Source organism: Hyperoodon ampullatus (assembly GCF_949752795.1).
Source record: "Hyperoodon ampullatus genome assembly, chromosome: 20".
NCBI lineage: Eukaryota > Metazoa > Chordata > Mammalia > Artiodactyla > Ziphiidae > Hyperoodon > Hyperoodon ampullatus.
In genome coordinates, this window is record NC_136933.1 from 4,971,739 (window position 1) to 4,999,248 (window position 27,510).

General features: G+C 52.9%; 1 protein-coding gene and 1 pseudogene across 2 annotated transcripts in view; both read left to right on the plus strand.

Moving 5' to 3' along the window:
• SFRP1 (secreted frizzled related protein 1) overlaps positions 1-27,510 on the plus strand; it is a gene marked incomplete at both ends in the record, with an annotated part of 41,996 nt that overhangs the window by 9,001 nt on the left and 5,485 nt on the right. The gene's annotated exons all lie outside the window — the stretch shown is intronic.
• On the plus strand, positions 8,494-11,163 carry LOC307068764 (annotated as a pseudogene). Its single transcript has 3 exons — positions 8,494-8,525; positions 10,673-10,766; positions 10,992-11,163. The product of its transcript is annotated as an uncharacterized misc_RNA (transcript).

Below are 27,510 nucleotides of genomic sequence, written 5' to 3' on the forward strand. Positions count from 1 at the left end.
GCCTGCCCGGCCCATCACCGGCTCCCCCGGCGGCACTGTTTTTTTTGGCCATGTTGGGTCTTCGTTGCTGCACGTGGGCTTTCTCCTAGTGGCAGTGAGTGGGGGCTACTCTTCTATGCGGTGCACGGGCTTTTCATTGTGGTGGCTTCTCTTGTTGCGGAGCACGGGCTCTAGGCACTTCGGCTTCAGTACTTGTGGCACGAGGGCTCAGTAGTTGTGGTGCATGGGCTCAGTTGCTCCACAACATGTGGGATCTTCCCGGACCAGGGCTCGAACCCGTGTCCCCTGCATTGGCAGGCGGATTCTTAACCACTGCACTGGGCGGTGCATTTTTAACTCTCTGGCAGGTCTGCTTGGTTCTCTCCACGCCTGCACTGTACCTCCTCAGTTCAGAGCACATATTCTGCCCCCAGCAGGGAAAAGCCTCAGTAGAAACACCTGTGGGCTGATGCTCAGGAATGCAGCTGGATCAGCCTGGATCAAGCACCAGATGTGTGACGGCCAAAAGTTAGATGGTGCAAAGTCTCTGGATTCAACATGGCGGCCAGGCTGCCTGCTGTGCTTCAGTGAGAACACCCGGCCCTGCTGCTTGTTTTCTCTCTGCTTTTCCTGCTCCATGACAACAGGGTGCTGCTGTTCTCCCTTCGACAGGTCAATATATTATTTGCAAGCTGCCACACTAGTAATCCTGCTGTTAACAACTCAGCACCCATAACTGTCTTTCCTTCAGCTCAGCTTATCCCAGGGATGGGGGATCTGATTTATAATGGCTGTGAGGTTAGGATCCTGCCTCTGGCCACTCTCTCTAGCTTCTGGATCTGTAAACACCCTTAAGCTTCCCTGGTAGAAATGTGTGGAATAATATACTTCTGCTAAGACAGTTCAGAGCTTCCTCTTGTACTGGCCTCTCCTTTTTTTTTTTTTTTTTTGAGAGTTCAAGTGGCCACTTCTTTAGCCCAGTATTTTCTGGTTGTGGAAAAAAGATTTCTTGGCCCCTAGAAATTTTCCTTGCCTTCTGGAAGCATTTTTTTCCCCATTTATATGTTTCCTCATAAAGAGTAAAACTGTACACTGCAACACTAAACTGAGTCAAAGAGGAAAGAGAAAAAAATTGGCTCTCACCATTAGTGTTTGGGAGTATTTCCTAGAAGAAACATTCTCTGCGGTTTCTGGACCTTCACTAATTTGTTCTCACTCTGGCTCACTCTGCTTTCAAGGTGTTTTGGCTGGGCTGCTGTTTGGAGGTGCATTGTTTGATTTCTTGAAAAAAGGAGGCTCAGCCTTTCCAAACTAAACCTTGGGTTTCCTCCCACAGAGGAGGAGTTTGTAGCTGCCAGCACGGTAATTGCAACGTCTGTAAGCTGCTTGAGAGCAGGATCTGTCTCTGATACCATATTTTACCTAACGTTAAGACACCCATTGATTGTGAGACACACCATCCATCACGTGAGATGCCCCGCCCACAGAGAAAACATAGTTCACATTAAAATGTGAAGAGAATCTGTGTCTTAAAATGAATAAAACAGGGCCTGTGTGTAGTTAAATCGTCCTTGGTATGGTGTCTTATCCGCGGTAGGCATAAAATAAAAGTTCGTTGGATGTGTGTGTGAATGACAGTGTGCGGGAGGTAAGGAGATGGAAATTCGCCTTTTTTTTTTTTTTGAGTGGTTTAATTTCCAGTTTATTTTCTGTTAAAGTAACTACAACCTGGTTTTATGTTGCATCATCTTAAAATTCACAAAGATGAATAATATAGGAATTTTTTAAATCCAAAAATATAATAGAAAGCACGCATCTGAGTACAAATCCTAGATTTTCTACAGAGTGCATGGAAATGCCTTTCCTTAATGTTCACAATTGTTAAATGGGAACAAGTACATTTATATCACAAGATTAGGTTGTATTTAAGTGAGAAGAACAACGTAAAAATTATTTAATATTAAAATGTTCCCAGATGACTAGAAATTGGGATAATTTAGACTTACTTTTTAACTTATTGTATGGGTAGCCTTTTTTTGACCTAACCATTGTATATCCTCTTTTTTCACTATTATCCCATTCCACTAGTACTTATGGAAAACCGGTGAATAGACAAAGGATATTATTCTGGCAGTAGATGCACCTTGTAGGCAAAAAGTAACAGAGCATTGGTTTTATTTTGTTTTCCAGTTTTCTTTCTTTTTTTTTTTTAAATGAAGTATAGTTGATTTACAATGTTGTGTTAATTTTGGCTGTACAGCAAAATGATTCAGTTATATATATACATTTTTTTTATATTCTTTTCCATTATGGTTTATTATAGGATATTAAATATAGCTCTCTGTGCTATACAGTAGGACCTTGTTGTTTATGGCCTTCCTTTTTTATAAAAGGAGAAAACGTCTTTCCAAACGAGTATGTGTAACTTGTTTATTAAATTCGAGGGAAACTGCCTCCCTGTTTTGGGTGACTGAGTGTATATGTTAAAAAAAAAAAAAAAAAAGCCCTAATATCTAGAAATCTAGTTCAGTCAAAGTAAAATTAAATAGACATGGAGGAAGGAACTGTAACCCCGGGGTGGAGTTGACAGGCTGAAAACAACTGGTTTTTATTGTCAGTGAAGGTCTCTAAAATACACAGCCCGTCCGCAGATCTGGAAATAGCTGGAAGGAGCCGTATGGCATTTCACATTCAGGGAAACACGGGGTCAGAGCTTTAGGTGCCCTGGAAATGCCACTCCCAGCTCGTGGCCTGTGGCCCATCCTAAATCCTTCGCCCGGGATGGGGGTGGCTTGTTCCGTGCAGAGACCACTGCTGAACCCTTGAGGGCCTTTGCAGCCCTCCAGTGGGCTGGGTGGGTCCTGGTGGCGATTCCACGGCCTCCCAGTGGAGAGCTGGGGGCCTGGCTGGGGGAATCAAGCCCTGGGCAGTTTGGGCCGAGATCCCATGGGGACCACTCTGCACTCTGAAGCCATGTTGAGGCACCGCAAGGAAAAGCTGGGAAAAGAGCCAAATTTCCCCCTCTGGTGAGCACTCTCTGCACATTTAATTCTCTCTTGGCTGTACCTGGCAGGAAGATTCTTAGATAAGGCAAATGCCAATAGCAACACTTTTCTTTAGCATACTTGGCCCTGAGAAAGTATATTGAACTGAGAAAGGACCCAGAAACCCAGGATCCTCGGGTGGAGGCGGCACCCCTGGAGCTGAGTTCATTTCCCCTTCTGCCCCTATACGTACGCCGGGCAACACTGGGACATCTCAGAACCTCTCCAGGCCTCGGTTTCCTGACGAGATGACACTAATACCCAGCATCGGCTTTGGTGAGGAACGGGTGAGCTGGTGTAAGGAACCCAGCCCCGGGCCCCGCACACCCGCTGGACTCGCTAACTGTTCATCCCGGGGGGCTTGGCAAGGACGGGTGGCCCAGCCCTTTGTCCCCAGCAGATGAGGCCTCCCCTCACTAGAGGAGCAGGGTGTGCGGCTCCAAGGCGCTCAGTTGTTTCCAGCCCTTCCCTGTCTCACATCCTGCTGGAGTCGTTGCTTTCTTTGACCCAAGACACGTGGTTGCGGGGGGGCACGTGACTGCTCCCTCTTTGTCGATGAGTCCAGCTCCGAAGAGGTTATTCCTTGGGACGGTCGGTTGCCAGACCGCGGGGTTTGGGTGCCCTTCGACGCCCCCTCCAACCTGCCATTCCGTGATTCTCCTGTTGAGTGGCCCCCCCAACTGCCTTCCCCTCCTTTTTAAAAAAAACTTATTGTGATGAAATATACATGACATAAGATGTACCCTTTTTTTTTTTTTTTTTTTTTTTTTTTTTTTTGGTACGCGGGCCTCTCACTGTTGTGGCCTCTCCCGTTGCGGAGCACAGGCTCCGGACGTGCAGGCTCAGCGGCCATGGCTCACGGGCCCAGCCGCTCTGCGGCATGTGGGATCTTCCCGGACCGGGGCACGAACCCGTGTCCCCTGCAACGGTAGGCGGACTCTCAACCACTGCGCCACCAGGGAAGCCCAGATGTACCCTTTTATCCTTTTTAGGTGTACAGCTCAGTGACATTAAGCACATTCACACTGTTGTGCCGCCATCGGCACCATCCATCTTTGGATATTTTTCTTCATCCCAAACGGAAACCCTGTACCCGAACGCTAACCCCCCTTCTCCTTCCCCCCAGTTCCCAGGAACCGCCACTGTACTCTCTGTCTCTAAGGCTTTGACTAGTCCAGGTACCGCGTGTAAGTGGAAGCCTGCACTGTTTGTCCTTTGGTGTCTGGCTTATTTCACTTAGCATCGTGTCCTCCTTATCATCTGATGTGTATGTAAACGGTCATAGAGAAGGGGAGCCACGGGAAGGGTTTACCCTCAAGTTCACCTCTGTTCCCTGGAGCCTCTCTGCGGGTGGGTGGAGGAGGAGGCGGGTAGAGGATGAGCTGAGACACGGGGGGCTGCTCGCCCATTTCTTTGGGTGCTGCCTTGTGCCTCCGTACCCCTTTGTCATTCTGAAGATCTGCTGAGCTGGATGGGACCTCAAAGATCAGGCAGTCCAGGGCGCTCAGCTTACAGATGGAGGAAAATAAGACTCAGGTAAAGGAGTTAGTCATCAGATTGCCCAAGGCCACTCTCTGCCTGGCATCCCTTACCGTTTTTTGTTCCCAGCAGCTCTTAGCTGGGTAGCCAGTCTGGACTCCACACCCTTCCTCCTTCATGTCCCCTCATGCCCATCACGTTCCCATCCTGCCAGGAATGGGAGAGGAAGCTCTCTGGGAAGGGGCACTGGGTGCTCTCAGCGTTTGCCGGGTATAAATGGACGGATGTCTGTGCCTGACACAGGGAAAGAGCTTGGCGATTGTTGGTTTCTTTGTGGACGGGCAGGCGGTGCTGTTGAATAGAAAGAACATAGGCTTCAGGCCAGACAGACTTGGATGAAATCCCACCCTTATGAGCTGAGCGACCACGAGAAAGTCTCTTAACCTCTCTGAGCCTGTCTCTATCACCTGTGGATGGTGATTCCTGTGTGACTGTGTTGGGAGGAGAATTGGGTCAGTCAAGCGTGTTCATTTCCTGGGACATGGCGCCTGCTCCAGCCATAACCGTTATTCTCTCTTCTTATTGGGAAGAGTTGTTTCAGGATGGAGATTGGCCTCGGTAGGAGGATTCAAGCACTAGTAAAACCAGCTTGCTTGGCACAAAATATTAGGAAATGGAATGGAATGTCCTGATGAATTTCTTGTTAGTAGGGGATTAAAAACTGGAGAAATCTTTTACAAACCCCACCGGGGAAAACTTTAAAAGGTTGATGCGGCTTCAAGGTGCTGAAGTTGACAAAACCAAAACCAAACCAAAACCAAACAAAAAGCAACTCTATATAAATACTAGAAGTTAGACAGTCCGGGCTTTAGTGAAATGACACCCTAAAGTCACTGTAAAAACTGGAAGTCATCAGACAATGATGATGGCAGAATATGTAGGGCTTGGATTGAGCATTTGCTAATTCTAGGACACGCCCACTGAACTCTGTTCTTTTGTTTTTGAGTGATTTTTAGAAATCTTATTCCTGATGTGAGTTTTTCTGCTCATAATACATTGGGTCTAAGAGAGACCTTAGAGTCCTCCGTGTTGTCCCCTTCTCCCAAGCACTGTCTCTGGGGCAGTTTTCACATTTTTTCCAGCAGCTGTGATATCTGTGATATGCACTCCCGTGAGCCAGAGAAATAGGCCATATTCAGAAGCAAGTGAGCATTTAAGTGTTGGCACATTTCTTCCAGTTTTTCAGAAAGGAGCCAGAAGCTCCAATCTGTATTTATTTTTCAAAGGAGAGCAAATGGCCAAAGAGATGTCAGGCCCTCGCCGTGCCCCAGCCTGCTTGGAGCAGCCAATTAAACATGCATTAGCTTTGGAAGGCTTCTCAAAGCCCTATAGATTGCACTTGAAATCTTTGTTTAGTCTTTCAGGAACACTGTCACATGGATGATTTATCAAAGAAAGTTGTTTATCTGGCAGTAAAATAAACTCCGGGCCTGTTCAGACGAAGATTTCCCGTGAATTTCTACCAAGGTAAACACTGGTAACTGGCAGATTGCAAATTCTGTGTGAAAGCCAGACGCATACAATAAATATTTGAGCTACAGATTTGCTGTGTCAGAGGCCCGGCCTGTCACCAGCACTGTTACTCCCACCGTGCCCTGGAGGACCTGGCCCTGCAGCCGGGCCGGTGGGCTGCCAGGCCCAAGGACTGGCAGGGCCCCTGTGTGCCGGAGCTGCCCCTGCTGCATGGGCCTCCCTGGGCTCAAGTGCCGCTTAGTGTGGCACCGGGAACTTCCTGGTTCAGAGGGGGGCAAGCCTCAGTCCGGCTTCCCCCTGCATCACACCAACAGCCCATCCAGAAGTGGCCACCTTAGTTTTCTTTGCAAATAGACATTTGTTGAACCAAATTGGCAGGAGGCCGGGGCATGTTGAATGATTTGGGAGCCGGGGCCGGGGCATGGTGGTCGGGGGTGAAATCACCTTGAAGATTCTGCTGAGCTTGAAGGATGGGGGCAGAGGGCTGAGATGCTTTCCCAGGGTCTCTGGCTCTGCACGTTGGGGGTTGTGAGAGCTCCATTTAGGAATACAGGGGGCAGATCCAGCCCTGTGAGGGCGGCACAGGCACGTGTGCCCAGGACCTGTCTGAGTGAGGGAGGGAATGAACGGATGAATGATGATGATGGAATGAGAGGAAACGGAGCCTTCTAGGTCTTTCTGAGGGAGATAGTGCAGCGGCTATTTATAGTGACTTTTCAGGGAGGGGCTGCTGAGTTATATACTGCTTGTTCTCAGACAGCCCTGGAGTCTAGAGCTTCTGGATCACCCTGGTCTTGGGGTCCTCATGGAAGGCTGAGTCTGAAGGTGTTTGTGGGTACCACCTCTTATTTAGGCACCATCCTGGGTCCTGCTCATCCTGATTTCCTTGGTGGGTCAGGGAGGGGAAGCCAGGACCCTAGAAGCGATGATGTCACCTGCGAGGGCTTTGGGGGCTGGGGTCAGGGCTCACGTTTGAGGATTGAGAGGAAACGGTGTTGGTCTTTCACGGCTGGAGGAGCCGTGGGTGTGTAAGGCCCGGCTGTCCTGACAGCTCCTTAGGGATTTATGTGCAGGTAATGGATGCTTACTGGCCTGCGGGTATTTAGGGGAATAAAGGAGTATTTCTTTAGGGCAGGAATTAAGGGAAATCCTTTACAGCAGATTCTGAAAGGATGTCTGTGAGTTGGAAAGAGATGCCAGAATAGTACTTTGGCAGAGGGGAGAAATTAGGAACCAGCTTCCCTAAGCGATGCTGTCTCTCCTTCAGGCAGGATAACCAAGAGGGATGTTCTCTATCCTGGGAGAACTTCTGTCAGCATTTTCCCCGGGACGTTGCCTCCTGGGAGTTTCCTCAGACGTGTTCTCTGCTCTCTGTGAGCCCTTTGAAAATGAGCTCACGCTGGTGTGTCTTGCACTGCAAAGCCAACTGGCTCTGGACACGGCTTTAGGGCTGAAGGAAGTCCCCACCTCCATGACTATGGCTGCAGAGCTGGAATCGGGGCCTGGAATAAGCACGTGCAACCCTTCAGGCTCCACTGGGGCCTCTTGGACCCAGGCCTGTGTCTGTGGCAGGGATGGCCTGTGTCTGTGGCAGGGACGGCCTGTGTTCCTTCCTGTGGTCTCAGCTCCCCATCAGGTCCCGAACAGATCTGAGGACCTGGAGGATGAGGCAGGCCGGAGCCAGGCTGGTCAGTCCCTGTTCTCTTGCTTTAGTGCAGGGTTCCAACTCTCGGGCCTGTTAGGAGGGCAGGGTCTCCTGCGGGGGCTGGATACATCCAGGGCGGCTCCCTAGAGGAGATGAAGTTTAATGGAGAAAGTCAAGGAAGGCATCCTGGTGTCAGGAGGTGAGGGCTGGGAAAGGAGTTAAGACTCGAAATAAATAGTACTTAAAAAATTTTTTTTTCTAATTTATTTTATTGAAGTATAGTTGATTTACAATGTTGTGTTAATTTCTGTTGTACAGCAAAGTGACTCAGTTGTACATATATGTACACGTTCTTTTTCATATTCTTTTCCACTATGGTTTATCACAGGATATTGAGTATATTTCCCTGTGCTATACAGTAGGACCTTGTTGTGTATCCATTCTCTATATAATAGTTTGCATCTGCCAACCCCAAACTCCCACTCCATCCCTCCCCCAGCCCCCTCCCCCTTGGCAGTGACAAGTCTGTTCTCTGTGTCTGTGAGTCTGTTTCTGTTTCATGGATACGTTCATTTGTGTCATATTTTAGATTCCACGTATAAGCGAGATCATATGGTATCAAATAGTACTTCTTAAATTGACAAAACCTGATTTGGGTAAATCAGCACAGGCAGAGAAGGTCATCTGTTGGTTCTGGCAGCTGACTCGGCGTCCTGTTCGGACTCGCTTTGGCCGAAACCCGGGGACGCAAGGGCTGAGTTGAGGTGTGAGGAAGGAGGTGGTCTTTCTGATTCCGGGTTCCCCGCTGGTAGGATGCTGGGGCCCCAGGGGGAGCAGCAGCTGGAGTGAGCAGGTGTGTTACAGGGGTGACCCAACCAGCATGGCTGTGGGTCCGAGTCAGGGATCCTGCCGGCGGGGCATGGCTGCAGGGGGAGTGTGGCAATCTGCTTTGGGCGACTGAGCCTACGAAGACAGCCTCTAACTTCACGTCAACTACAGCGGCTTCCACGAAAGTGAGGGGGCTGACTAGAGAGAGTCACGGCCTGGCCTTTGTTCTGAGATGCGGAGGCTCAGGTGCCCACAGCGTGCCAGGTGCCAGCGAGCACCCAGCCTCTAGGGTGACAGCTCCTTTACTCTTGACATGCATTCGTTTAAAAACAGGCATATGACGTGTGCGTGTGTTTTCTTTTGAAAAGTCTAACGATCTCAGAAGGTGGGCAGCCTTGCACAGATTTGATCCTACAGACGATTGTTGGGCTTCTGCGGAGAACACGGCCCTGCTTATACTTTAAGCTACGTATGCTGACTTTGGGATCGACAGACATCCAGAGGCAGGAGTGTTTGTATTGTCTCTTCCCAGAGCCTGGGAGGAGGGGAGTCCCCACAGTCAAGGCCAAAGAGAGCGCTGCCTCCTCTCTGCAGGTGCCCTGCCCTTGGCGAGGAAGGTCAGACCTCAGGCAGAAGATAGCTTTTACCTGTGCACATCAGGGGAGCTTTGTAGTAGGGGCAGTTCCGTCCATCCTTTTGTGTGCAGCCTTTCAAACTGCATTCTCAGTGAGAAGGCCTGCACTGAGCTGCCTTGAGGGGGTGAGTGGCCCACGTTATCAGGCCTCCATCCAAACGTGGTGGAGGTGGAGGGGGGTGGTGTGTTCTGGGGGCTGGGTGTCTCTAGGTGACCTCACAGGAGGACCAGGGCACCTCACCCTCCCTCTTCCTGGAGCCAGCTTGAGGCCAAAGCGTCATCTGGGGGCTTCCCCATGGGGCTTCTGTTCTGCCCCTCGGCACCTGGCACCCACCAGTTCTGTGCCAGTCCGTATGGTGTTCCCTGCCCTTGAGAGGGAAGTGAGCGGTTCACCCAGTCCCGCGTTTGCGTTAGAGATGTCCTAAATGCCGGCGGAATGGAAGGCTGTATCACGTGCAGACTCGGGAACAGTGAGTGCGCACGACAGTGGTCATGCAGGATGACCGGGGTGTGCTTCCCACCTGCAGAAGGCTTACCGTCTAGAGGGGACGGAGGGGAGAAAACAGGCAAGCATAAGATCACGTCATCAACGCTGAAATCCCTGTAACAGTTAAGCGCTGGGGCCGTGGGAGCACAGGCGGGGGAGCAGGTCTTCCTGGGGAGGGGTCGGGACAGCTCCAGAGAGGAGGCGCCTTGTGCTGTCCACTGAAGTATTGGTTGGAGTTCCTCACCAAAAAGATGGACATAGGAAGAATATTCTAAGTGGTGGACCCCTCCGAGACCAGGACACATAGGCATGACGTCATCTGTATATGGGGGAGTGGCGATTCTCTTTGTGGAGGGCTTATAAGGCGTATGGGGGCGGGTATCTAGAAATGAGATTGACAGCGTAGGCAAAAGTCAGCTCAGGGCCCTGAATGCCATGCTGAAGAAAGGAACATTTGTCTTGTTGGCAATGAGGGGCGTCAGGAGCCTATTTTAAAGTGAAGGGCTTGGGTGGAGAGCGGAGAGAGGAGGGGGAGGGGGAGGAGGAAGGGGAGGAGGGGAGAAGAGGAAGGGGGAGGAGGAGGAGGGAGAGGAGAGGGAGGAGGGGAGGGGGAAGGGGGGGAGGGGAGAGGAGGAAGTGGGAGGAGGGAGAGGAGAGGGAGGAGGGGAGGGGGAGGAGGAAGGGGAGGAGGGGAGAGGAGGAAGTGGGAGGAGGAGGAGGAGGGAGAGGAGAGGGAGGAGGGTAGGGGGAGGAGGGAGGAGAGGAGGAAGTGGGAGGAGGGAGAGGAGAGGGAGGAGGGGAGGGGGAGGAGGGAGAGGAGAGGAGGAGGGGAGGGGGAGAGGGAGGGGAGGAGGGAGAGGAGAGGGAGGAGGGGAGGAGGAGGGGGAGGAGGAAAGGGAGGAGGGGAGAGGAGGAAGTGGGAGGAGGAGGGGAGGGGGAGAGGGAGGGAGAGGAGGGAGAGGAGAGGGAGGAGCTGGGGGAGGGGGAGGGAGGGGCTGGGGGAGGGGAGGGAGGGGGAGGAGAGGGAGGGGTTGGGGGAGGAGGGGAAGAGGGGAGAAGAAGGGGGAGGAGGAGGAGGAGGGAGAGGAGAGGAGGAGGGGAGGGGGAGAGGGAGGGGAGGAGGGAGAGGAGAGGGAGGAGGGGAGGAGGAGGGGGAGGAGGAAGGGGAGGAGGGGAGAGGAGGAAGTGGGAGGAGGAGGGGAGGGGGAGAGGGAGGGGGAGGAGGGAGAGGAGAGGGAGGAGCTGGGGGAGGGGGAGGGAGGGGATGGGGGAGGGGGAGGGAGGGGATGGGGGAGGGGAGGGAGGGGGAGGAGAGGGAGGGGTTGGGGGAGGAGGGGAAGAGGGGAGAAGAAGGGGGAGGAGGAGGAGGAGGAGGGAGAGGAGGGAGGAGGAGAGGGAGGAGAGGAGAGGGAGGAGGGAGAGGAGAGGGAGGAGGGGGAGGAGGAGGAGGGGGAGGGGCTGGGGGAGGGAGAGGAGGAGGGGAGAGGGAGAGGAGGAGGAGGAGGGGGAGGAAGAGGGGGAGGAGGAAAACTGAAGGAGAAGGTGCTCATTCATCCAAAGCGTTGATGTGCAGAGCCTCAGGTGTCAGAGGTGAGAGGTTTAGGACAGGCGGGCCTGTGGGCTCAGGGCAGCGCTGTCCGGTGCCGGGCCACCCACTGCAAGGCGCCGCTGTCGGCCGTTCTGATGAGGTCGGCATGCAGCTTGGGCAGCCGGGCAGGCCAACGGCTGCGGTCAGGGCAATGGCTGCGGTCAGGGCCCCGGGAGACCTCCGTTGCGGCGCGCGGGGCAGGAGCCCGAGAGTGTCATCAGCCCACACGCGGGTCACCGCAGAGCCGGTCATTCCCGAGAGCGGCGGTCATTCGGAGCCGTCGTAAACTCTTGACTTGCTCTCCAGCCCTCGTTAGCGGCCGGGCGGGCAGCACGCTCGGCGCCTGTGGAGCCAGGCCTGTGATGGTGGGGCTGAGTCAACCCAGGGGTCCGGGGCCTCGTGGAGGGGGAGGCAAGAGCGGCTGCGGCCACAGGGGGGCGGGGGCGGGGGAGGCCTCGGTTGGGGTGCGAGTGTGGTCTGTGTGTGTGCGCACGTCTGAGTGTGTGGGTAGGTCTGAGCGCGCTCATCTGTGCACAGCGTGTCTGCCTGGTGAGCGTGGGTGCCAGTCACCCCTCCAGGGGCTGAGTCTCCACGGCCGAGGTCAGGGGCCTCCTCCTTTCCCCGTCGCTCCAGAGAGAGGCCTTCCAGAACCCGCCGCCGATTCCCCGGACTCGGGAAGACTCTGGAGCCTGGCAGGGATTTCTGGGCAGCAGGCGCGCCCAGGGCCACCTCTGCGGGTCGGCGAGCCCTCCTCCAGTCCCCGTGTTTTGTTTATTCCTCCAGATGCCAACCAGGCTGATTTTGTTAGGTTTCGGTGTTCACAGCAAGTCCATTTAGAACTGCTGCTTCTCTGGGTGAGACCACCTCCTCGGCAGATGCCAGCAGTTCGCAGGGATTGTTGTGAAGGGCATGGTGTAATCCCTGGGATATAAAAAGTCCATCCGGAGGAACAGGCACGGCCTGAGGTGTCATACAGGCCTGAGTTCAAGGCCTGGTCCCACCACCTACTGTGTCAGCTTGGGCAAGCCGCTTCACTGCTCCGTGACTCAGTTTACCCACCTGTACACAAAACGCAACCATAAAACAAGCTTACAAAGTTCTGTGCGAGGAGATAAAGTGGGATGTGACAGACAGTCGCCCCAGTCCTGGAGTCCTGCGATGTGACCCAGCGCTGCCACTCGGCCAGTCAGTGACGTCTCTGAGTCTGTTTCCTTATTAAGCAAGTTGAAAGGGTCACCCTAGCTGACCTCTAAGGCTCCTTGCAGCTCTGAAATCTTATGGTTTTGTTCCGCAAAACTGTGACTTGGTTTCTTGATTAATATCTTTGCTGGCACCTCCCTGCTTGCCGGGGACCTGGGTCTCTATCTCAGGCACATGTGGAAGAGCTGAGCAGTGAGTGGGAGGCCATCACGGAGGAGCTGGGTTGGGGTGCAGCTGTGGGACCCCCAGCCTGGGAGCGGCACTGGTCCACGGCAGGTCTGCATCCCCTGACGGGGCCTGGCTGGCTGCTGGGCGCCCCGACCTCAGCCCCTCTCCTGGACATGTCCCCCCCGTGCTTCCTCAGAAACCCAGGGACAGTGGGGACCCTCTCCACCTGTGCGGGGAAGACAGCCTGGTGGGAGACCAGTTTGCAGGCACAGTACGGGTGATTTCTAAGGAGGACTTTCCAAACCTCAGAACTGATTTTCAATTTCAGCCCCATGATTTATCAGCCACGAGACTCTGGCCAACTCCAGTTCTCTGGGCCTCAGTTTTCTCACCTGCCAAATGGGGATAATTGAGTATACTTCTCAGAACTGGTGGATAAACCCCATGAGATTGTACTGTTGTGTCCTGGAAAGGACACACTGCAAATCCACCCCGAGCCTGTGACCTTGGCCGCGGTCCCATGTGCCATCTTACAGCTCTGCTGGGCAACGCTTCATGGCCTCTCTTCCCTAAAGCATTTCTAACCTAAGCCACACACTTGGCTTTCCTTAAAAAAGAAAAAATAAAATGAATGCATTTTATAGATAGACCAGATCTGAACCAGGATACTTAATGGTGATGGTTTTCTCAGAGGAGCTTCAAAGTAATATTAGAGGTTATTAAAATACACGCTGATTTCATCCCCCAGACATCTCTGGGTTCACAAGGGGAGCAAATCTTACCTGAAGACTAAAGCTCAAAGCATCAGGTGGAGAGGACGCTCAGAACGTCCGGGACTGAGACTTTGCGTCAGTCTTGTCCCCGAGAGGGGCCAGTGGCCTTGGCAAGCCGGGTGCAGACAGGGCACATCTGGGAGCCTCTGTCCCTCAGTGGCAAGTGACCCGGGGCTTTTACTGACACCCTCTGCACTGGTCCTGTGGAATGAGCACTCAACATCCCTTTGGCCCGTGGTAGCCAATGGCAGATACTTTGTGTGGGCAGCAGCTGTGAAGTGTCAGCAGGTAGGCTGTGAGCATCACTCCTAGGTGCTACAGGGTCAAAGTTGGGTGTTTCCCGCTTTCTCTGGGGCCTGGTGATTCTCTTCCCACTTCCTCCTTCAAACGACAAGGCTGTGTTTGCCTCTCAGGACCACAAGGGCCAGGAGGACCGTGGTTGAGAGAACTGGGACTGGCCTGTCCAGCCAAGGGAAATCGTGTGCTGTGTAGCTCAGGTAGAACCCGGCTTGCTGAGGAAACAAAACCTTGACCGACAAGGTGGTGGTGGGGTCCCCCCTCCCCAGGGAGCTGTTCACAGGGGGGATGGCCTCTTGCCTGCGAACCCGAGAGGCCTGCATCTGGCAGGAAGCAGGAGGCTGACTTCTCCGGTCCTTCCAGCCCCACAGAGTCCGTGGTCCGCAGGCCACCTGCTGGCGGCACTCCTGCTGGTGGCTTCCCCAGGAAGGTGGCTGTGTCGGAGGGCGAACCTTCCTTCTCAGGAGGACGTCGGCTGATTTTCCGGAGGAAGGTGGAGGGACAGCCTGCGGCCTGGTCAAGTCACCCAGCAACCTGGGATGCCAGCCTCGAGTCCCCCCAACCCTCACGTGTAGACCCTTCAGGAGGGAAAGGCCAGCTCCGGTGTGCACAGCAGAACCTCGAAGCTGATCCGAGTTGCGTGTCTTTGTGGCGAAGACCACAAAGATGGCTTGGAGCTCCTGACTCCTGGGGACCGGTCCTCCGGTTGCCAGGGAGGAGGCCGACAGACCTGGAATGAAGTGCAGGCCCGGGCAGGCCTCCCTCCTGCCCTTGCCTTCATGCAGGCGGGACATCTGGTCCACCCCCCGCTCCGGGTATCAGCTTTCCTGGGGACTTGCCTTCCCCAGTTGTGTAACTGTGTGTGTGAGGGTGTGTGTGTGTGAGGCGCTGGGGGCAGCGGAGCCCGGGACCGGCTTCTCTGGAATGACGGGGCTCCCTGGCTGGTGTGGGTTTGCTCGTGACTGACAGCTCTTCGCCTGCAGCCTTCTTTCCTTACAGACCTAATGTGTCTTCTGGCAGGTCTCCTTGCTCTGATTACTCAGGCCCCGCAGAGCACCGGTGCTTTCCTTTTCTTTTGCTCACCATCTCCATCTTGGTCCCCCCTTTCCGAGCGGGTTGGGGGGTGGAATCCGGTCTGGACCAGCCGAGAACGCTCTGTGCTCCTGCCTGGCCCCGGGGCCTTAGAATGAGGAACCCCAGCCAGAGTTGAGAAGCTGCCTGCTTCCTCCCTGGGAGCCCTCAGCGTGGAAATTCCAGGGGGGCCCACACCCCAAAAAACTCTGGCTCAGGAAACCAACACGCAGCTACGTGTGTAGTGGCCTGAAGGGTCACTGGCGTTCCCCCCGGGTCTGGTTGTCACGGGGGTGTGAAGCCTGGGAGCCCATTTCCTGGGGAGTGAAGCCTGCTGTCCAAGCCCCTGACTCACCCCCAAAGGCCCCCAGAGGAAGGCAGGTCTGGGACTCACGAGGACAGGCCCCAGGATGGCTCAGTAAGACTTTCCTGGACCGGAGGGGATGGAGTGCTGGGCCGCAGCCTGCTCTTCTGCCTGATGGGTGGTCCTGGGTCAGAGTGAGGGGCCAGGTTCTCCTTGAAAGGGTTGGAGGGACTGGCAGAGGGACCTCTGGCCCCGGCTTTCCTCCTTCACTGCAGCCACCTTTCTTGGAGGAAGGAACAGACCTGAGAGCAAGCCGGGGTTGTACTGCAGCCCGGCTGCAGCTTGGTTTTCCGGTGTGGGGTATTTTGTTCTGGCCTTGGAGCAGGGGGAGGGTTGTTTGCCTTTGGAGAGGAGGGAAGGGGACTGTGTGATTACCTGCGGTTGGAGCCCGAGGGGCCGGGGGTCCTCTTTCTGAGACGGAGTGTGTGTTGAAGGACAGCGCTTGGGGATCGAGGTGGGGGGGGCAGCGGGGGTCCTGGTTCCAGCTCCTGATGAGCCGGATGCTTGCTTCCTCTCAGCCCCTGTTCGCTGACCTCTGGAACAAGACTTTGGCTGGATGGCCTCTTAAATCCCATGTCGCTCTCAGAACGTGCTCCGTGTCCTAACGCAGTGTTCTTTAAATACACACACCACGAAGCAGAACCTTTCTTCAAAGGAAATCTTACCCTGACCTTCATCACAGAAACTGGTCCACGGGGGCCTCTACGCTGGAGGAGGGGGGCCTGGACCTGGGTTGGCTTGGCCACTTCTTACTCGCGGCGCATGACTGACCCTTACTCGTTTAAGAGGTTCCTGGGCGTCTGGGAGGGTGTCTGACCTCAAGGAGGAAGGGCTGTGATTATCCGATGAGACACTCGCTGTGTCCTTTCTTCCTGGATGGTCATCGGGGCCTTTACCCAGTGTCCCCTGGCCTGTCCATACCCCTGTGGGTATGGACGATGACATTGCCGCCCACAGCGTGTGGCCCTGCCGCTCACCAAAGGCGGGGTGCTCTCCACGGGACCCTCTGGGGAGACTCCGCCCCAGGGCCCTCTCCTGGCTTCTGTTGGCTGCCGGCAGTCCCCGGCATCCCTTGACTCGTGACTCCAGTCTCCGCTCTGTCTCCACGAGGCTCTTCCCTGGTGTCTGTGTCCTTTCTTCTCTTCTTGTAAGGACGCCAGTCGTTGGGTTTGGGATCCACCGAATCCAGTGTGGCCTCATCCTAACTAATTGCAGCTGCAAAGACTGCATTTCCAAATAAGGCCATATTCTGAGGGTCCAGGTGCGTGTGAATTGGGGGCACGCTACTGAACTCACTTTAGGGCTCTAGAGCCAACCTACCTGAGATCGAGTCCTGGTTCTCCGTTACTTACTAGCTGGTGTCTTTTGGAAAACTGTAGCCTAAGTCCTCTTGTCTTACAAGGTGAATGATAGTTGCACCGACTTTACCAGGTCTCTGTAAGGCCCTTAAGGATGATGCCTGACACTTGCGGTCAGTACCGGGGTCCCTAAGGTGGACTTGGGAGGTGGCAGCAGAGGGCGATGGTCGTCAAAGGCGTGATGGACTCGCAGACAAAGAAAGCCGGCTTCACGCGGTGAGTACCAATGCGCGAATCTTGGAAGGCATTTGTAAGGCGGAAAAAGCCTTGTTGGTCTGGAGCACTTGGCCTGGCAGAGAAAATTCTAGATGTGAGATGGTGGCCCGCTGAGCGCCGTGTCACACACAGCAGGGCCTGGCTCCTGGTGGCCCCTGGGAAGCAGGGAGCAGCTCCAAATACAGCCAGTGGCTCTGTTGTTTAGCTGCTGGGGGCAGGGGTGTTACAAGGCTGATTTCTAACATTATAGGTGAGTTTGGGAATAGAACCGCAGAAAACCAAGAGTCTCAAGGTGCAGTGTCTACAGCATCAGAGGTGAGAGGTTGTCTCCCCTCAGCCAAGCCAGGGAAAGTCAGTTGCAGATGTGGGGCAAGGTCGGCTCCCAAGGCATCTTTGGAACAGGTTCTAAAGGGTGGCAGGAGCGATCGTGGAGCCCCCCTCTGTGCCCCTGGCCTGCAGTGCCCCGAAGGTCTCCAGCACATGGATGGATTTGCCCCAGCAGCTCATCTGAAGCACTTCAGAAAATAAGGACCCTTTAAAAACCGTTTATTTGTTGAACGTGCGGCATGAGAATCTGCATTCACAGGAGGGAGGCACTTTGGAGAAATCACAACTAGGGTACATCAGAACGCCAGAAAACGGCCAGCAGCGTTGCCCAGGGGGCCTGGATCTTGAAACCGCATCTTTCCTCACTGGCCAGCAAATGAAATTCTTCATACAGAGGGTGTGTCAGCCCCTCAGGCTACCAGTAGTAATTAGTCACGTGTGCAGGCCGTGTTCCGTGTTAAGGATGGTTTCACTGCAAACCCTCAATTTACGACAAATTGGCACTGTAGCTGTTGGGTGTACGGTGTCTATACATCTGTCCATCAAAGATCAAAACGGGTGCTGACAGGTGACAAGGTGCTCCTACGTAGTACCAGCTTATCTGCAATGGCTGGGTGGTGGCCGTGAGCTCGAGCATTCTGTGTCCTGAAGTGTCTGTGCTGGTGCCGGAGCTCTGATCATAGGCCGGGTGACATTCGTCTTCCACCTTCCCTGGTCAGTGGCGGTGACATCAGTCCCCGATGCCTGGAGCATGAGCAGGGCGGTGACCTCCGTTCTTGGGCAGATCCGGGGGGACCCACCCAGCTTCCCGACTCCTCCTGCTTCGTCCCAGCTCTGGGGGGACAACTGGGGGCAAGCGAGTGTGTGGGCTCAGAGGGTCAGCCCTCTTGACCTCTGCCAGTGAAGGGCACGCCTGGCCAGGGAGCCGGATGCTGGGGAGCAGACTGAGCCAGAGCCATCGCCCGGAACCCCGGGGTCCTGACTGTCTTCAGCAGGAAGGGATGCACCACACACAGGGCGTCCTGGGGCCCATTAACCAAAATCTGTCGGTTCCGCAGCCAGGAGCTTGGTAAACACGTAGGAAGCACTGGCTGCCTGAGTGGTAGGCGTGCCTTGGCAGTTGGCGCGCCACCCCAGGATGTGGTCCGACACCTGCTGCCCAAGAAGCTCTGTCCCCGTCATCCGAGTCCTTGCCCATCCACCGGCTTCCCCAGGGGTCTCCTTTGGGCCAACTCGGCCCCGGGGCGCAGCGGCTTCCGCAGCCATGGGAAGTTTGTTTGTTGATGTATTGATTTTTGTCTCCGTCTCTTTTAAATAAGTAGTTTTCCTGGAGAAGCAGAAAAGAGCCCCAAGTGGGGCACCCCATCCCGTCTCTCTGTTCACCTCGCCCGCGGTCCCCCGGGCTCTGAGGACCCACATCTGCCCCCTTACGTGTGTGTGGGGCTCCAGGTGGGTGGAGAGAAAGAAAAGAGACTCAGTGAAGACAGAGGATCTGGAAGCAGGACTCGGGACACCCAGCTCGGGGCCGATACCACTGGCCACGTTGCGTGCCTGCTTGCTGAGCTTGGCGGGAGCAAGGACCCTAGACAGTAGAGAGGAGGCCAGCTTTCAATTCATGTTATCTGTTGTTTTATATAGTTTTGAAAGGTTCCTTTCCATTTACAAAACGTTGGCTATGTTCCCTGTGTTGTATAAGACATCCTTGAGCCTCTCTATCTCCCCCCAACAGTTGGCACCACCCCCTTCCACATCCCCCATCACGCCCCCCCACTGGTAACCACTAGTTTGTTCCTATATCTGAGTCTGCTTTTTTTTGGTTATATTCAGTAGCTAGTTGTATTTTTTAGATTTTTAAGTGACATCGTACAGTATTTGTCTTTCTCTGACTAATTTCACTTAGCATAATGCCCTCCAAGTCCATCCATGCTGCAAATGGCAACATTTCATTCTTTTTCGTGACTGAGTAGTATTCCATTGTGTGTGTGCGCGTGTGTGTGCGTGCGTGTGCGTGTGTGTGTATACACCACATCTCCTTTATCCATTCATCTGGATGATTTAGATTGCTTCCATGTCTTGGCTATTGTAAATAATGCTGCTATGAACATTGGGGTGTATGTATCTTTTCAACATACATAGTGTTTTTGTTTTTGTGGATATATGTCCAGGAGTGGGATGGCTGGGTCCTATGTTCATTCTATTTTTAGTTTTTTGAGAAACCTCCATCCTGTTTTCCATAGCGGCTGCACCAATTTACATTCCCACCAACAGTGTAAGAGGGTTCCCTTTTCAAGAGGAGGCCAGCTCAGAGCTAGGACCGGGTGCCGACTGCCCTTAACTTTTCAGATTCTTGGCTTCATCCAGACCTACATGAGGCCAAGACAAACTTCACCTTTGGGAGACCAGCATTCCTCTCCATCCTGATTGGAGATACACTGTAATCCTGATTGGATTACGTTGTCATCCAAGGGGATACACGTCTGTCTCTGGTGGGGCAGTGCTGGGCGGGTGACAGGAGAACGTGTGTGCTCTTGCCCCTCTCTGGGGCTTTGGGGTGAAGCCGGGTGCTGCCCCATCTGATGGATGGGGAAGGTGTGCACGGTGGGCTGGACTCGGGCTGGTCCTTGGTGCCTCCCAGGCCGGGGTCAGGCAGGCTGCTAGGGTGACTGCGCCCTCTGCCCTCCCTGCTCTTTATACAAAGCCTAGAAAGACTGAAAAAAAGAAACAGCAACATTCAAGTGCAGTCAGCTGGGTAGCTACGTGGGTCAGGATCTTGGATGAGCAGGAAGAACCTTCATGTCAGGCGAGGGGTGGGCTCAGGTCTAGGACCAGCCTCTGTTTCTGCCTGTGCCATCCTGTGATGGTTAGAATGAACCATTTTGGACATAGGCTGGTTTTTTGCCCTCTTTTGAACTTGGTACTTGAGAGACACCTGTGACGAATCAGAGAGGTACTTCCCTTTCCGAATCCTTTTATACCTCGAACGTCCTTGGGAGGGAAAGGGCGACAGTGGCTCCTGAGTGAGGACGTTCCCTGCCCCCAGGCCCCAGCGGTGGAGGATGCCCTAGGACACGGGTCTCCTGTTCTTCTTATTAATGTCACTGACATTACCGGGCCTCGCTGTCCTCACTCCACGGAGGGAATGGGTCGTAGAACGTAGGGCTGTGTCAAAGGCTCCTTCCAGCCCGATGGTTCTGTGTCCACTGGACTCTGCTTCCCCAGCCAGGGCCGCGGAAGTGTGGGCAACCCTGTGGTCAGACCGGGTGCTGACCCTCTGACCTCTGCACCTGCCTGGTAGCTTTGGGAGCCAGGAGAGGGCGAAGAAGGGCCTCCGGTGCCCTCTCCTCTGCCAGACCACTCGTCACCACCTCCATGCCAGCCACACCTGTGAAACATGCACCCCCCCTTTACACACGGGCCACCTCCTTGTTAGGGTGGCTACATATCCTGTTCGCTCAGGAAAGCCCCGGTTTATTCCTGTGGTCCCAGCATAAAAATGAATGGCCCTCTATCTCCGAAGTGTCCTGGTTTGCAGCCCCAGCTGTATTCCTTTCGCTTCCCTGCCCATGACCAGGGCTTTTCCCTGCTGGCTGCCCCAGGAAACTTCAGGGCGTAGCAAGGAATTTAATTTTTTGTTTGTTTGGGAAATCGGGTCGAATGCACACAGGGTTAATCGACGTTTAATTTGGTGTCTCGTGGGCTTTCTGTGAAGACCTGCTGAGCACCTGCTGGAGGAGTCATGAACTGTAAGCTGTAAACATCTTATTTGCCCAGAGTAAGATGACTTACTTCTCTTTGGGATAATTTTTTTTCTCACTGTAAAAATTATAAAACCTGGAGCATAGTGGGAAACACAATAAAGAGCTTAGACATCAGCCATACTCAGGGTGCCTAGAGACAGCGACTGCTGATATTTTGGAGTATTTCTCTCCTCTGCGTCTTTGATGTGCACAATTTTGCATAGTGATTGCTTCCCAAATAAATTTACGTGGTAGACTTTTACACTCCTAAACTTGCTCTGCAGTTTTCCTCACCCTAGGCCTTTCAAAGGCAGAGATTTTTCTCTTACTTACTGTTTCAACGTATCAATGTCCCTCCCCCCTTTTTTTTTTTTTTTTGCGGTACGTGGGCCTCTCACTGTTGTGGCCTCTCCCGCTGCGGAGCACAGGCTCCGGCCGTGCAGGCTCAGCGGCCATGGCTCACGGGCCCAGCCGCTCCACGGCATGTGGGATTTTCCCAGACCGGGGCACGAACCCGCGTCCCCTGCATCGGCAGGCGGACTCTCAACCACTGCGCCACCAGGGAAGCACAATGTCCTCCTTTTTTTTTTTTTAATTGAAGTGAAGTTGATTTACAATGCTGTGTTAGTTTCTGAAATGTTCTCTTAATTATAGGTACCATGCAAGGGTTTCACAGGCATACCTCTGTTAGGGACAGTGATTGGGGTCGGTTTGTCGGAGAACATTCTCTGTGTGTTAGGGAAGAATTAGTGAGACCCAGCCTGCAGCGGCCACTGGCCCAGGCCTCACACGAGGCCTGGGTCACCTGGACCTTAGCTGAGCACTGTCCGTGCTTCAGGCGGTGGATGGTGATGGCCTTGCCTCCACGCCTCCTGGCACAGTTAGTGTCCCCTCGAAATCCGTGGAACCTCGGCCAGTTTCTTGAGCCATCCTGCCTTAGCCTCCTGATCAGCAAGCCAGTTGTCAGGAGGGTGTCCACCTCACAGGGTTGGTTGCTAGAGAATTCGGTGAGTTAACATGTAAAGGCACCTACACCAGGGCCTGATCTGCCAAGTAGCTGTTGGCCGTGGTTGTTGCTGCTGAAGCAGAGGTTTGGGCGAATGGTGCCCGTCTCACCAGTGAGGCCGTGAACTTCAGGGCAGACTGTGCTGTTTACATCTCTTCGTTCGCTTGTGTATCAGTGTTAGCTGAGCTCTGGGATGTGTGGGACACCCACTAGTCCAGGGACAGGGGTGGGTAGGTGGGCCAGGCCTGCAGGCTCACGGTGGGAGGGGGCTGAGAAAGCACACTCACGGGTAATTACCACCTGTGCTGAGTCCATATGCAGATGGTGGGGGTGGGGCCTTGAAGGTCAAGGCTGGAGAAGAGATGATCTGTGGCTTGGCCGGAGGGATGGGTTGGAAAAGCATAAATTTTGTCTGGAGTACGCGCTCTGCCTTAGAGGGATCAACCATGAGAACAGTGAAGGGCTGAGATCTGAGGCCTTCTCAGAGGCGTGCCTCATAGCTGCTTCAGGGATCTCCCAGCCGAGGGGTCAGGGCACTCCCAGGCCTCTTCTCCCGTCGGTCAGATGGGATAGTGTGAAGACCTGCCTGCCGCCATGCTGGGAGATGCTTTTGGGGGGCTGCCTTTGAGTTTAGACAACTCCACAGTCAGGGCCAGGCTCTTGTGCCATTGTGTTCTCTGTGGGCTTGGGCTGTGACCACTGTCAGCTGGGTCCCCGGGCACCGTGAGCAGGCAAGGGCAGCCGGTACCGTCTGAGATAGAGGATACTTTCCCTTGGATGATCTATACTGGATTTCAAGACAGAGAAAGGAAATATGAAGACTTAGACAGAATGCCCATGCTGGAATGGAAATTGAGATTAACTGGTCCAAATGGCTACATGAAGACCCAGAGAAGTAAAGTGATTTGTACAGAAGTTAGTGATGGAATCCCAACCAGGAGCTGGAGTTGGCTGATTCTGGACTTAGAGTCCTTTACTCTGAAAGGTGCTGCCTCTTGCTAACAAAGCCTCGGTTTTCCTGACTTTGCAAGATTCCACCCCTGTGGGGTAGGGGCCCCAGAGACCTCAGCGATTCTGAAAATGGCACTAGACCAGCTTGCCCAAGGTCAGCTGGGTCTTGGACCTGCCCGTGCTGACTTCAGCCTGAGTTTTAATGAGTTTGGCGGGCTGCCCTGGGCTTCCAGTAAGTTTAAACACCATCCAAGAAAGCGTCCTCAGAATGCGTCACTGAATAACCAAGGTGACAGACCAAAAAGCCCACCCTCAAACCCTTTGGACCAGTGGTTCTCAAGTGTGGTCCCCAGACCAGCAGCATTAGCATCACTTGGGAACAGGTTAGAAATGCGCATTCTCAGGCCCCGTCCCATTACTGCTGAAGCAGAAGCTCTGGGGACAGGCCGGCAATCTGCATTTTTTTTTTTTTTTTTGCGGTACGCGGGCCTCTCACTGCTGTGGCCTCTCCCGTTGCGGAGCACAGGCTCCGGACGCGCAGGCTCAGCGGCCATGGCTCACGGGCCCAGCTGCTCCGCGGCATGTGGGATCCTCCCTGACTGGGGCACGAACCCGTGTCCCCTGCATCGGCAGGTGGACTCCCAACCACTGTACCACCAGGGAAGCCCCCCAATCTGCATTTTAACAAACCCTCCAGGAGATCCTGAGGACCCCTCTCTGGAGCATCTCTCAGAGCCAGGGCTAGCTCATGGCTTTTCCGCTTCTTGGTTCTGAAACCCAGTCCCCATCGTCTTCCTTCCAAGACCACTGCACACTCCAACGTGCCGTGTGGGATGAACACTGCGGGTTGGAATGGAAAACTAGTGAGCCCTCCGGCAGAAGGACTGTTTGCCTTGGCCGGTTGGCCCGGACTTGGAGCCAAGGTTCCATTAATCCTTTTGACTGACTTTATTTAAGCAAGTTTCCTATTCTCCTCTGCCGACTGCTTGGGGAGGCATGGAGGAGGGATGCGGTCCTTACTGGGAGGAGAGGGGCCCAAGCCCCTGCTGCCTGGGCCGCGGTGCACACGTCGTCCAGAATAAACCCACACCAGGCAGCCCTTTGCTCTCAAAGTGGGGTTTCCATTTTGCACCATTAGCTTCGATCAGTGGGGATTTAACACAAGCCATGAAATCAAGCACTTAGGCAACAGGATTCCGATGGCTGACACCGACGCCGCCATGCTGTGTGCGTGAGTACTTGTAAGTGGGTTGGGAGGGCATAGAGCTGCAAATTCCACCCTCCTGCCTGACCATCCCCCCACCTCCCCAAGATGTCTGGGATCCAGAAAACAGGCCAATTTCAATTACATAATTTGTCTCAAATAAGCCACTCAGGAGCATTTTTTACATCTGCTGTTTTTTTGTAAATGAGAAAAAAAGAAAAGCCGCTTTCAATCTTTTTGTGTGTTTGTTTTGATTTTTCCTTTTTTTTTCCTTTTCCCTCTGTAGCGTCTGTCCTGTAGCCAGTAGATGCGTGTAAGTATGCAGCACGTGGTTTGTGGTCAGGGAGAGAGTCTGAGTTATTGTACCAAGCGCAAGCCCCTTTCTTTGCTAAAGGAATTAATGATGCAAACACTGGCCCCTGCTGGGAACGGAGGTCTGTTGAGCTGCCTTTGCAGGGCCTTTGTCAGCAGGACTCATTTGGATCCCGATGCCTGCAAGCCAGCCTGCACGGTGCCCAGACCCTCTGCTGAGTGTTGGAAGCAGCAGCAGTTTCTCCCAGCCCCGCCCTTACTCAGCGCTGTTACCAAATCTCATTTGCACAGTTGGCTTTGGGGATGGTGCTTTCTGCCTCAGGGTCGCCCACCCAAGAGATCTGTGAAAACGGGTCTGGGACGTAGAAAAGCAGGTCCTCTCTGTCTGACTGCTTAGTGAGAGGTCTTGCTATCTGAACAGGCTCTTTCCCCAGGAGGCAGGGTGGGAGGAGGGATGTAAGCTGAACCCCCAGGGCTGATGCTCCAGGCGCTCACCTGTGGGCTCTTCCTGGTCCTGGGGTCTGGGAACAGGCCACTCGGTAAAGAGTTTGTCCATCTTGCCCCGCTGCTGCACAGATCATCTGTTTGGGAACTTCAGCCCTGTCTGCCAGAGAAAGTAATTTAGGAAAGCAAGCAAGTCAGGAGTCAGACTGTGTGGTGGGTTACCTGCCCCAGGATGATTTTTTCTTTTTCTTTTTCTTTTTTTTTTTTTTTTTTTTGCGGTACGCGGGCCTCTCACTGCTGTGGCCTCTCCCGTTGCGGAGCACAGTCTCTGGACGCGCAGGCTCAGCGGCCATGGCTCACGGGCCCAGCCGCTCCGTGGCACGTGGGATCTTCCCAGACCGGGGCACGAACCCGCCTCCCCTGCATCGGCAGGCGGACTCCCAACCACTGCGCCACCAGGGAAGCCCCCAGGATGATTTTTTATTAGCACCTATTGGAGACAGTATATCTGACTGCTGGTCAGTTGTCCCCAGAATCTGCAGGGACCCCATGCTTTCCTGCTCCTTGCTCGGAGGAGCTGTGGCAGGGCTGAGAGGCAGGGAGCTGCGGGCACCTCCAGCCTCGGGCAGCCTATTCAGCTGAACCAGGTTTGACGTCCCTTTGCATTCAAAGTAAATAATCCGAATTCTAACCTAATTGGTTTTTTATCTGAAAAATGATCGGCTTGACAAGCTCTATAGGCTACCCCGTCCTCCCAAATAAACAGTGGAAAAAGCAGAATTCTTAAACAAAACCCTTCCTGAGAAGCCCTAAGTAACGCCAAGCTGCTCCAGCTGAATGGGGAGTGAAGGACCAGGAAATGTAATCTTTGTGTTGCTTTTAAGAGCTCCCATTTTGTGACTCATTGACGTTTTATATACATTTCAGTTCTTTACTAGACAGCAGGCTTTTTTTAAATCTTAGTTTTTTGCTTCAGAATAAATGCAATTTAAAACGTCAAATAGTATTAAAAGGCTTTTAACAAAAAACTGCAGGCCTCTGCCCCATGCCGTCCAACCACTAATTTCCACAACCCAGAGGTAATAATTTTCAGCGATTTTAGCTGTTTCTTACGATAGATAGCAAAATGGAGTAAATAAATACCATACTTACTTTTAATTTTTAATTTTGATTTTTAGACATTGCTTATTGATTTTCTATTATTGAAGACAAAGATCTGTCTCACTTTTGTTTCTTAATTTTAATTTTTACCCAATTTTAAGTTTTAGTTAAATTCTTCGTTTTAATTTTTAGACACTATTTATTGCTTTTCTATGACTGACGATAAAGACATCTGTCTTATACTCTATTCCCTCTTCTCCCCATTCTTTTCAATAGAGTTATATCACACTTCCGGTTAAATTGACATTCAGCGTTTAATTTATTGTAATTATGTCAATATTATTTGCAGCTGAGCCCTGTAGTGTACTGCATGTAGATTTCCTTCATTATACACCATTTGGTTTTCCCTTGAGATAGCAGTTGCCTCATTTTATTTTCCTGGCTTCTCATGTTTGTGGTTTTTTTTTTTTTTGCGGTACGCGGGCCTCTCACTGTTGTGGCCTCTCCCGTTGCGGAGCACAGGCTCTGGACGCGCAGGCTCAGCGGCCATGGCTCACGGGCCCAGCCGCTCCGCGGCATGCGGGATCCTCCCGGACCGGGGCACGAACCCGTGTTCCCTGCATCGGCAGGCGGACTCTCAACCACTGCGCCACCAGGGAAGCCCCCATGTTTGTGTTTTGAATTCAGCCCCAGACCTTCCTGTAGATGTACATCTATCCCTCTGTCCTCCTGTTTCAGTCTGGACTGGTTGAGCTTTACGCCGGCCACACAGTTGCTCTGGAGAAACCATTCGAAGACTTCCATTGCTTTTATCTTATGTTAGAGCTTTAGTTTCCTGATCCTGGGTCTTGTGCTGCATTTTTGGAGCAGTTTCCTAAGAATAGATACATGGAAGATTTTTTTTTTAACCATTACATGCCTGAAGTTGTCTTTATTCTCCTCTCCCACATTGACTGGCTCAGCATTGAATTTGGAAATTGTTTTGGCTTCTAGTGTTGCTGTTGACCAATCCAGTACCATTCTGATGCCTGGTCCTTTGCAGCAGATGTAGCCTCTCTTTGCCTCTGGAGGATTTTATAAGTTCTCTTTACCTCTGGTGTTTCTAAATGCTGTGATTCATTGACCTGGGCACTGTTTAATCTGAGAACTTACATTCTTCATTTCTGGAAAATTTTTCTTGTATTATTTCTTTGGTATTTTCTCTCATTTGTTTTCTTGGTTTTCTCTTAGTCAGATGTTGAACCTCCTGGTTGGATTCTCTCTTTTATCTTTCTTTCTCCTATCTCCATCTCTTTGTCATTTTGTTCCAACCTCATCTCAAAGCACGTGTGTTGCATTCTTTATTTCTGCTCTTACCTTTTCAAACTTCAAATACTCTTGGTTCTCTGAACATTCCTTTTGATAGCATTCTGTTCTGGTTTCATGAATACAATATCTTCCATGATCTTTGTGAACAGTTTTCTTCTGTGCCATACCTTGTTTCTGTTATCTCTGATTTCTTTTTTTCTGTATGTTTTGTACGTTTTTGTCTCCTGTTCACATTTAGAGGCTTTCCTTTAAAGGCCTGCTGATCCTTGGCTGGCCATTGGAGTTTGAGAGTAAAGCACTAAATTGGAGCTCTTTGTGTGTATGCATGGCCTGTGATTTGTTGGGCCTCATTTTGGAATTTTGTTAGGGGGAGCTGTAGGTCTTTTCTTTGGGGCTACTAGTTTCTTTAGATAGAAACCCTACAGTCCTCTGACTGGGGGTATCGCTGTAGTGTTC